This window comes from Pecten maximus, chromosome 14 (assembly GCF_902652985.1).
Source record: "Pecten maximus chromosome 14, xPecMax1.1, whole genome shotgun sequence".
Lineage (NCBI taxonomy): Eukaryota > Metazoa > Mollusca > Bivalvia > Pectinida > Pectinidae > Pecten > Pecten maximus.
In genome coordinates, this window is record NC_047028.1 from 4,324,994 (window position 1) to 4,337,001 (window position 12,008).

General features: G+C 38.3%; 1 long non-coding RNA gene across 1 annotated transcript; it reads right to left on the bottom strand.

Moving 5' to 3' along the window:
• Nucleotides 1-10,876: 10,876 nt before the first annotated feature.
• LOC117342829 lies at nt 10,877-11,758 on the bottom strand. Its single transcript, XR_004535905.1, has 3 exons — nt 11,586-11,758; nt 11,318-11,387; nt 10,877-10,963 (listed from the first exon to the last, which is right to left on the bottom strand). It is a non-coding gene; the product is annotated as an uncharacterized LOC117342829 (long non-coding RNA).
• Between the last annotated feature and the right edge of the window lie 250 nt (nt 11,759-12,008).

Sequence of the window (12,008 nt, forward strand, 5' to 3'; positions counted from 1 at the left end):
ATTTCAGTTTTAAAATATTTAGTTATTACTATTTTGGTTACAAATCTAAAAACTTCCAATAGATTTGAAATATTAGAATTCGGGTCCAAATCCTAGTGAAGACAATTGGAATACATCCGAGGAGTTCCGAGTGTTAGTGTTGACGCGAGTACAAATCGGAACTCCTCGGACTGTTCGCAGTTTATCAAAATGGATGCACCCACGAAAAACACGTGAGAAAATGGATGGAGTATTTGGGATCAATTCGTTATGCATTTTTCAGCATTTATTTGGACACTTTATTTTGAACAAGATTTGAAAGAAAATTGAGAGACACTGACCATCTTCCTGCTCAGGTTACAGGTAAGTGCTTCTTCTTTTTGGTGTCGTTCGCGAATACAGTTGTAGGTCACGTGGTGTACGTAGCATAGAAGGCGATACAGGTGTGTCACCGTGAACACCTGAGGTTAGAGTGAATGCAAGTGTGACGAAGCACCTTCCTTTTATAGCAGCGGCAGCCTGGTTGTATCCACGCATAACAAAAAAGAAAAATGTCTTCCCCGTCCTTAGATACGACACTACCATAACTGGGGAATGTCTCGGAAACGATTTTTGGAAATCTGTACTTGTATTATTTTTTTTTAAATCTCAATTGGATGCTTTTTAACTTGCACTGTCAGCTTTAAGATTAACTTTGCCACTGCAAAAGACCTTAGAACTCTCTCTGGGGTGGGAGAGAAAGTGGCCAAAATGATCATGGAGGCCAGAAATGTTTTGGGCAATATCACTAAGGAGAACCAGGGTGAAATTAAGAATTTGAAAGCCAAGGAATTATTGGACTTTGTTGAGCCCAACCATGAATACTTTATCGAAGAGGGGGATGGTGGCGAAGAGCGCAACTTTCAACCCGAGACTGACACTAAGCCAGTACTGCAGCAGCTTGAATCAGATTCCGGCTTAAACAAGATGTTTGCTGATGTTGTTGAACTGATTGATGCTAAAAATCTGACTATGGAGGCGCCTGTAACCCAGGAGTCTACCAATACAGGTTTTTCCTTAGGTGCCAGATCTAAAAGTCCTAGAGCCGGTTCTCAGGGTCAGGGTCAGTTTAGCCCATTCAGGGTTGCTGGACAGCCTTGGCCTATGGCTGGTGGGAACAACAGGGTAACAACCCCCCCCCCCCCCCCTCCATTAGGGAGGCCACCTGTTACACCAACATTAATAGGTAATACCATGTTACCGGCTGTACCCAACACTGGTGATACCCCTTCCATACCCACATCAATGACGGCATACCAAGGTGCTGTACAGGGTTACGTACAACCGTACCCATATGGCCAAGTCCCAACTGGCGCGTATCCCCCAGCTCCGTATGGGAATAATGGCGTGTATGGTGGAATGCCCGGACAGGCACCCATGCCAGGTCAGGTACCCCATCATTATATGCCATCACCACCTCCGGGTTACGGTTACGTGCCTGGATATCCACCCATGTATCCCTATGGAAACATGTATGGACAGTATGGATATAATCAATATTGTAGGTACCAAGTGCCACCACCACCTTGGTATCCATCAATGACACCTCAGGGCAACATTCAACCCCAGGGACAACTTCAGAGTCAGCTACAGGATTACCAAGGTCAACCCCAAGGTCAACCCAAAGTTATCAAGGTCAGACTAAAGGTCAGCTACAGGATTATCAAGGTCAACCCCAAGGTCAACCCAAAGTTATCAAGGTCAAACTAAAGGTCAGCTACAGGATTACCAAGGTCAACCCCAGGGTCAGCCCCAAGCTTATCAACTTCAAGATCACCCCCAGGGTCAACTTCAAGGCCAGCCTCAATGTCCACCCCAAGGTCAGCTTCAAGGTCAACTGTAGAGGTACATGCCGGACGTGGCGGAAACGATCTTCGGAATAATGATATTCCCTGAGGTACGCAGAAGTAAAAAACTGGACTCTTAACGAGATGAAGGACTGTTTATATTGGTCTCTCGAAGGGAAGGCCAGTAATTTATATGCGACAACCGTGCAGAGGAATGTTGGCGTTGGGTCCAACGACCTTTTTCAGAGACTAGAGAAGAGGTTTGGTGGTATGTTGTTACAAGATACCGCCCAGGACAAGTTGTCCACGTCTCATCAAAAAGGCCGGCGAAACCATTAAGGATTGGGCCGACAGGTACTGCAGTTAGCTTTACATGCGTACCCTAACTTGCCTGAAGAATACATGCAGAATCAAGCAGTCAAGATAATTTGTCATGGGTGTGTGGACAAAGAAGCAGGCGAGTATGTCGCGAACCTGAATTTGGAGTCAGTAGAGCTGGTGCTAGACAAAAAAAGCCATCAGTTTAATCATCGGACCATACATGACAAACATACCGCGAAGCGCGACATACGCGAAGTTTTGCTGTCTCATGACGCAGAAGCCAGTGACAGCTATGAAGAGGGACCAGCTAAGTGTTTGTCTCAGGTCGTCGGTCTCAACAAAAGAGCAAGTTTACAAATCCCTCAATAGGCATCGGAATTGATAGCATTGACGTGAGGATTAAGCGCATGCAGGCGGACCTCAGGGCATTGCTGCGCAATCTGGAGTCCCTGAAATCGGAACCCAGATCAGCCAGCCAGTCAGGTCAAAAGTTGGTCACCGTCGCCCAACAATGGAAGGTGTTTCTGTTGTGATGGGCTATGACATATGGTCGGGGAATGTCCGAAGAAGAAAGACGCTAATAAGCAAGTGTCGTTCTCGGAGGATTTAAACGGGCAGGGATCAAGACCAATGTCTGATCCGAGGTAAAGATGGCCTACAAGAAACGGTGCGTCCTTTAGTCATCCGGCAGCTGAAGTCGTCATCGATGATTGAAATACCAGTATCAGTCCAAGGTAAGAAGGTTAAAGTGATTATTGACACTGCGCCCGGAGGTTACTGTGATCTCTGATAGGGTGTATCGGGCGTTACAAACAAAACCCGGGATAAAAGCAGAGTTTACCTTGCGCGGTGCTGGTAGAGAAATGGAGATGGCAGGATATTTACTTGATACAACAAGCATAGCAATTGATAGCTTGGAGTTTAAGGAATATCTGTATGTCGCATTTATTGAGGATGATATGCTGATTGGACTAGACTTCATGACTAAACATAGGGCTCCTTTCATATTCATGATAAAGTTGTACCCTTTGAGCCAAAGACTGAGGCCTCTTTGCATGCTGTCTCCACTGTTAGGATCAGAACTGCCCGACGGGTTTCTGTACCTGCGAGATCAGTACTCCAGTTACAGTGTTTCCCAGACCAACCCCTTGAGGACAAGCCCTACCTTATACAGCCGAAGAGGCGGTGTTATTGACAGATTAAGGTCAAGGACGAGGACAAGTGTAAGACGACCTTTACTACTAATTTTGGCCTCTACCAGTTCAAGAGAATACCCTTTGGTTTAACCAACGCCCCGAGTACGTTCTGCAGATGAACTTGGTACTGAGAGGTCAAATAGCCACAGTAAAGGCATTAATCTACTCTAAAATAATATATAATGTGAGTAAAGGTTTGTTAACTATGGTAATGTAAACAAGTTCACCAGCGTTATACAGCAAAAAGATCATTTTTCTTGGAAAAGATTTTTAGGATTTTAATTTCGATCATAAAAAAACCCAGTTTGACTGGATGATATAGATAATACTGGGAACACTCAATGTCCAATACGACCGGTGTTGGATCCAAGAACAATCGTGAAGAGCTGTGGATGGGCTACCTGCCAAGCAAAGTAATTTTGGGATAGGTACTCAGGTAGCAGTGTACAGTAAAAATGCCAAATTCTAAAAAATATGGCACATGTTTTAGATATGTGAACATTGCCAGTTAACCCTACATATTACCTCTAATAAAGTATATATATTTGTAATCTTTACAACATTTGCAATTTTAATATATGTCTGAAGGATAAGTAAACGTATTTGTTTGTGATATTTAGAGCTGTGAATACAATGGTAACAGCTTAAATAAACATTGCTAAAAAATTGCAAAATATTATGCTATTTGACCCAAAATGACACAATTTTTTACACATTTTTTTCTGAAACCTATTTGAAATTAAATATCTCTATTCCATTGACAGAATTAATCTTTTTTGACATATGTTGTAAATTAAGTTTTCCTGCTATCTTACCTTTACTGTGGGCTTCCATTTTTCACTGTAGGCAAATTTCCTGTGTAACCACGCTTTCGGAAAATCCGGAAATTTAAAATCCGGAACCAATTGATTAATTTTTGTTTAATGAATGTGAAGCCGGTATGTACTACTTCATACTGAATATACCAATTATAGTGTACATTTATTTCCCCCCTTTTTATGCATATCATAATACAGGAGTTATTTGCTTAACAAAAAAAACAAAAAAAAAACGCCCATGGCCAGGCTGTCCTCCTGTAGTGTGCTACCTCAGGGTTCCTACACCTCGGCAAGCAAAAGTGATACGTATGAATAGTGTAACTGGTTCCATAATGTTTGCAAAACAAGTTTCATTTTGGAACATAATAGACCATCGGAGGAAACATAGCTCTCGCTTGGAAACTTAAGAACAAGTCGATGATGTAAACGCTTATTGTATAGCTCGTTTCATAATTATAGCAGAAACAAATTTCAATCTACAATAAAATAAACCATGGTAAGAAAGATAACTCGCTTGGAAATGTTAGAACAAGTCAATGGTGTAAATGGTTAATTGGTAAATGGTATTTAACAAGACACTGCCAACACGGAAACAAAATCTTCAAATCAGAACAAAATCGGCAAACAAAAAACCCCAAAGGAAATAAGGTGAATTTTCAAATAAATGATTACTTAAACCGCTTAACAATAAAAAGGACTTAATGTTTATTGAAATTTGACAAAAGTGAGGTTTAAAGAAAAGCCAACATGACGTTTGTCCTTAACGCACCAGTCAGCTCTGGACAAGAATGACTTTCTGTTCTCGTTGTCACAATCAATACCGTTCCCTACATCACCCTCTACCTACTACTTGGAAGACAAACGACCGAGCTGACAACCTACGCCGTCTCAGAAAGTCCGAAGTCACCCGAGTTGTTCCTGTTACTGTGCACGTTAGGGTCGGCTATAGAAACTAAACCGTCATCGTCTAGTTGTCATGATATATCATAATGAAAAAAAACCCAGCATTAATATAAGACACTGCTTACTCGTACAAGTAGAGTTCCCTCATACCAGGTTGATGTTATTAGTAAAATATAATTGATTGATGTTGATTTCTGATGGATAAATCAACTACACAGGGTTTTGTCTGATCATGATTGGTTTAGTTTGGTTTATTTTGTTTAACGTCCTATTAACAGCTAAGGTAATTTAAGGACGGCCTTCCGTGCGTGCGACATGCATGCGTGTGGTGAGTGCGTATGTGTGTTTTGGGAAGCTGCGGTATGTTGGTGTTAAGTCTCCTTGTGGTAGGCCGGAACTTTTGCCGATGTATAGTGCTACCTCACTGAAGCATACTGCCGAAGACACCCAGTAGGACACCCCACCCGGTCACATTATACTGACAACGGGCGAAACCAGTCGTTCCACTCCTTGTATGCTAAGCGCTAAGCAGGAGCAGCAACTATCATTTTTAAAACCTCTGGTATGTCTCGGCTAGGGGACAGAATCCAAAGCCTTCCTCACAGCGGCGAACGCTCAACTAAAGGCCAAAAGTGAGGCATTGTCAAGGGAGACATTAGGAAGAAGAAAGTTGTTCAGAAAGAAGAGAAAAGATAAGATCCCAAATTTAGTCGCCTCTTACGATCATGCAATGGGGGCAGCAGGTACAATTATTACGCCCTACCTGCAGGGCAGTCTTATCATGACTTACCTTTCATTGTTAATACCGGTTTCAATAAAGTTTCACCAAGTTTATCTACATCTCCCATTCTTCCGTCTATAGCATCCACAATCTCCGTCGCATGTTGTCATATCCGTAACCTGAACCACAAACAAAGACAGTAGAATTGCTAAAAATAGTTAGTTAGTACATAAACACCATCACTCGATCTTAACTACTCTTACTAGCGTAGCCTACCAAGTACCTGTTGTTTTTAATGTGTTAACATATAAATTGTATAAAATTAAAAATCATTTTTGTCAAACTGTTGCTTAAAGATAATGTTCATTTTTTATAACAATATTATGATCCTGGTATAAAAGTCGTCGCTTGTGTGACTCTTGCTAGATCCGTTTGTATATTCTAATGTTTTAATACTCGACACTTTTAATTCTGTTTATTCAGTCTTCTTTACTTCCAATTTCATCTAAAGTTTTCGAAAAACTTGTTGATGTTCATTTTTCCAAATTTATAAATACGCTTATCTGCGACGAGCAACATGGTTTTATGCCAAGAAGGTCTACTGTTTCAAACCTTGCATATTTTACTGATCAAATTTCAAAAGCCTTTGATAATAAAGTAGAATTGCATGCTGTATATACTGATTTTTCAAAAGCCCTTGATATAGTAAAACACAGATTGTTATTGTATAAGTTAAAATCGTATGGTGTAGAAGGCAGTCTTTTTAATTCGTTTAATACTTATCTGAAAGACAGATTCCAGCGTGTTACTGTCAATGAGGCAACATATGGTTGGTGTGATGTAACCTCCGGTGTGCCCCAAGGTTCTATACTAGGACCAAAACGTTTTCTTGTCTTTGTTAATGAATTGCCAAGTTTTTGCAAAATGTTCTAAAAGTCTTATGTTTGCTGACGACAGTAAGTTTTTTTAAGTTTGTAAGAACGTTCTCTGAGTGCGAGCAGCTACAGAGCGACATAGATAGTGTATGAATGGTGTAAGTTGTGGAAAATGGAAGTCAATGTGAAAAAGTGCTGCCAGGTCATTTTTACAAATAAAAAGAAGTGTATCGAATTTAATTACAATATGAACGGGGAGAACCTGAAGAATGAAACGTGTGTAAAAGATCTTGGTGTATGGTTGACCTCTACGATGAGATTTATCACACACATTAGACAAACTGCTACCAAGTCCATGCGAATATTCAGTTTTATCAAACGTACATGTAAACATTTTACTCAAGTATCCGTTTTAAGGTCTTTATATATAAGTCTTGTTAGGAGCCAGCTAGAATACTGTTATCAGATCTGGTCTCCTCACCAATCTTTTCTTATCCACCAGATCGAAGCTGCTCAGTTCAGCGCACGTTTTTGAATTTTTTATGTTTTATGGCACATGTCGACTTTAATTCAATGCCTTACGCTGAAGTTTGTAAGTATTTTAATTGGTTTGGTTTGGTTTACTTTGTTTAACGTCCTATTAACAGCTAAGGTCATTTAAGGACGGCCTCCCGTGCTTGCGACATGCATGCGTGTGGTGAGTGCGTATGTGTGTTTCGGGAGGCTGCGGTATGTTCGTGTTAAGTCTCCTTGTGATAGGCCGGAACTTTTGCCGATTTATAGTGCTACCTCACTGAAGCATACTGCCGAAGACACCCAGTAGGACACCCTACCCGGTCACATTATACTGACAACGGGCGAACCAGCCGTTCCACTCTTGTATGTTAAGCGCTAAGCAGGGGTAGCAACTACCATTTTTAAAGACTCTGGTATGTCTCGGCTAGGGGACAGAACCCAAAGCCTTCCTCACAGCGGCGAACGCTCAACTAAAGGCCAAAAGTGAGACAGTGTCAATGGAGACGTTAGGAAGAAGAAAGTTGTTAAGAAAGAAGAGAAAAGATAAGATCCCAAATTTAGTCGCCTCTTACGATCATGCAATGGGGGCAGCAGGTACAATTCTTACGCCCTACCTGCAGGGCAGACGTATTTTAACCTTCCAAGCCTGGAACATAGGCGGACATTTTTAGACTGTGTGTTTTTTTTTCAAATGTGTAAATAGTGTATTTGACTGTCCTTATTTAGTTGAGCAAATGTGTCTTTAAGTACCTGGCCGTTCAGTTTTACTGTCAGAGAAGTCACATAAATGTTAGAAATCATAGAGTTTTAAACAGAATTCAATGCAATTTTAACTCTTTTGATCTTGTTCCAGACTGTGATATGATTTATTTGTGTCTTACTATGTTCAAAGTCCGACTAAAGAATACTTTTTTCCACTAGTTCAATATATTGTATATATAAGTCTTTGTTACATACATAACTGACTGTGATATTTGATACTTATGTTGTATGTGGTATCCATTCTGTAAGCGGACCCCCAGGTCTGTAGATTTGGAAACAAATAAATGAATAAAAATAAATAACTTTCATCCGCTAACCTAATGACAGCCGAATGTCCTACAAGGACGAATCATTTTTATCACGAACTAGCCGTGACTTTTTAAAGTGACATCAAGCGCTACCCAGTGCCCTCTCAAACCTGGTGCATTTGTTGAAATTTGTTGAAACCTGGTACCCTTATAAGCACGAAGAAGTTTTATTATTATTTTACTATCGGTCACATTCATATGCCCTACATGGAAGAACCACATGTATCTCGAGCTTGCGTTGGTTATTTGTGATACATATTTTTTTTTCTCAAAATTTTAACATATCTTTACATTTAACATGACAAAAGACACTTTAGACATGCATTCAACACATTCATCCATTATCATACTATATTTAAAGCCACATCCTCCCGAACAACCTAAAATTCTAGTTGCACACGTGTATAATGACAATCCAAGATGCTCATTCACGCTCTCTTAACATTAAAATGACCACTGGCCTGGACGCTTGACCGGGGGAGTCCTTGAGGCATCAGTGTATAAAAATAATTCGCCGCATTTATATTTATCGCGAGATTTGTTACGGAGCCGATAACAAGGCTATAACTACACACATTGCCATTGTTTACATATCGAACATACGTGAACTTTGCCTAATAATGCTTTTATATTAACAGAATATTCGCGTAATAACTGAACAAAATAAACAAACATAGTTTACATTTAAATACTTAATTCTAAAATGTAGCAATATGCATACAACAAAACATCGATGAAATTTTAGATCGGTGAAGTTTTTGATTTCAGAATATTTTATTATCAAGATGGTACAGACAAAGGGAATTGCGCAACAGGACAAGCCTATAAAAGCCCTCTCCTGATGATATATATATACAACATAATGTACATACCAAAAATAAATATGAATGCTATAACTAATAACTGCAAAGAGATTCCAATACATGTATATTACTAAATTCAAGCGGGAAATTGCATTATGATATTGACTGATTATAATTTGTAATCACTTAAAAAAATAGCAACAGACAAAAAACAGTCCATTCACAATCAATAGCCTGTGCTATATTCATAAAAGTGAAGAAAAAACAGTTATGATAAATTGACAATTTCCAGTATTGAGTCAAGAAAATCGTCTGGTATCGACAATGAATCTCTGAACCAAGTCAAGAACGGATTTGTTTAAAATAATATCCACATCAAATGAACTAAATAAAAATAATTGTGTATTCTGCAGCATATGATCACTCAGAGCAGCTAGAGAGTTGAAAAGGGATTGCCTTTCAATGTTATAAAGAGGACAGTTTAGAAAGAAGTGAGAACAATCTTCAACTGGATAGCCACAGTTGCAGGCAGGGGTATCTTTTAAATGAGAATTAAATAAATCTGCATTTAGATTACTCACAGAATTTCTTAACTGACATAAAATTATATTAATGTTTCGATCTCCACTGTTTTTAAAATAGTAGTACATTGTGTATCACGATCTAAGTCAAGATGTTGTAAGAATTCACGCTTTAAGGTATTTAAAGAGGACATTGAGGGAAACAGACAAGTTGGATTGTTCCATTCAGACATGATTTTAGGAAAAAAGCTTGTATTATAAAGGTTCGTTCTAGCCTGAGGCACATCAAAAAGTCTATTATGACGTAATGGGTAAGCAATATTATTTGTGTTCATATCAGGTAAAATAGATTCACTAAAATGAGAAGGGCATAATTTATTAAAAATCTTATAAAACAGAATATGTTGATGAAGATGTCGACGCTTAGAAAGTGGAATAAGACCAGATTCTCTATACAAAATAGCATGATTTGTTCCCCGTCTCAAACCAGTAATGATGCGTATAGCCTCGAGTTCAATTTGCCCAAACTACGTCGGCATATTCTAATATAGGGCGAATGGATGTTGTATAAAGTAAAAGCAATGAGTGTCTGTCAATTTTATATTTTAGCATTCGGAGAATATTTATTCTTTTTTTTATCAATGAGTTATTGAAGTATAAATCAGGGTGTGAAGTCTCAGAGTCTAACCTTCTCGAGAATAAAACAGATTCAGTTTTATCAGGATTGAATATAATACCCCATTTCCTCGACCAGACTGATATTTTTTCCAAATCTTGATTAAGAATGGTGGAAGCCTCTTGTCTGTCCCTCTCAATTAAAACATATAGGGAAGTGTCATCAGCAAAAGGTTTTACTTTTGACACTAAATTATCGCATATATCATTAATAATATAGTAGAAACAGATAAGGACCTAAAACTGAACCTTGATGTACCCCTGCCTGTAGAGTTTTCCATGTAGATTTAAATCCATCAATGACCACTCTCTGTCTTCTATCAGTTAGATAAGATGTAAACCATTTCAAAATATTGTTACTTATACCATATCTTTTTAATTTATAAATTAGACCATCATGCCAAACCGTATCGAAAGCTTTACTAATATCGCAAAATACCATTCTTGCTTCTTTACCTTTATCTAAATGTTTAACAATTTCGTCATAGATAATTAATAATTGATTGACAGTGGAATCTTTAGGCAAGAAGCCAGATTGATTTTTAGAGATAATGTTATTGATTGTGAGATAGTTAAACATATACTTGAAGATAATTTTCTCTAGCATCTTACTAAAAATAGAAGTAACAGAGATTGGTCTGTAGTTAGTTGTGTGGCAGAGGGGGTAATTGGGGTACAGAAGACCACAACCTCTTGAGTTATCTTGTCATCTTTTATCCGACAAATTGAGTGAAACACCCTGTAACAAAACAAAATCACTCTACAGGAACTAAAATACACAGAGTACAGTATTACACCCAATACACAATTACAGCTGTCTGGTACAAGGGAGACAACTCTTATACACATAACGCTTATACTAACATACAAATTACATTAGCGATCATAGTTTATACAATCGAACGTTTACAAATAATAGATATGACAGATTATATAACAAAGCTGTCATTAAGCTTTACAAATAGCTTTTACACAATATATAAAAATACCCTATTTGATAAATTGTCAAATTATCAAATACGTTTTATAAAGAATCAAATTACAATAATCCAGCCAATTAAAACAAGAGTAAATAACATACAACATATCATACCTGTGTCGTGGCACAGAGCCATACACCAACTTGCATTTATGATGAACAACTTCAGCGATATAGCACTAGTCTGGAAGTTACCAAAAATACAAATTTACTAATAACTCAACATTTAAATAATTCCGAAATTCAAAATCTCAAACTATTTAGAATTTCTAAACACACTGTAGATGTATATCATATACATGTATACATAAAATAAAATACCAAAATTATCATGTTATAAATTATATATATAATCATATAAATTATGTTTTAAAACACTTACTGTCAAAAGGTACGTATTGTCACCTACGAGTCCACGAAGGGTACTGACACAACCCGCCAAAGACAAAGAAAACCCCGCGAAACTGACCACTAGAACCAACCAATCGATACGCTTGACCAACATTACATAACTAACCAAACAACACACCTTGGGAGATTAACGTTACAAAACATACATGACGAGCACAAGCACAACACATCATCAGAACGTAATATCACAACATGGGACATGGCACACGGGCGTGGTTTTTAGGCGAGTAAATGGACTCGTAGCTAAAACATAATATTATTAATTGATTAAATTCCACCCTGCTACATCCTCCCCCATTTTCTAAAATGTCGTCCTCGACGAGTACTGCACAAGATTACATTAAGGAAATCTGAAATCAAGTCTCAAGAAATTATTAAATCTGAAATAAAATAA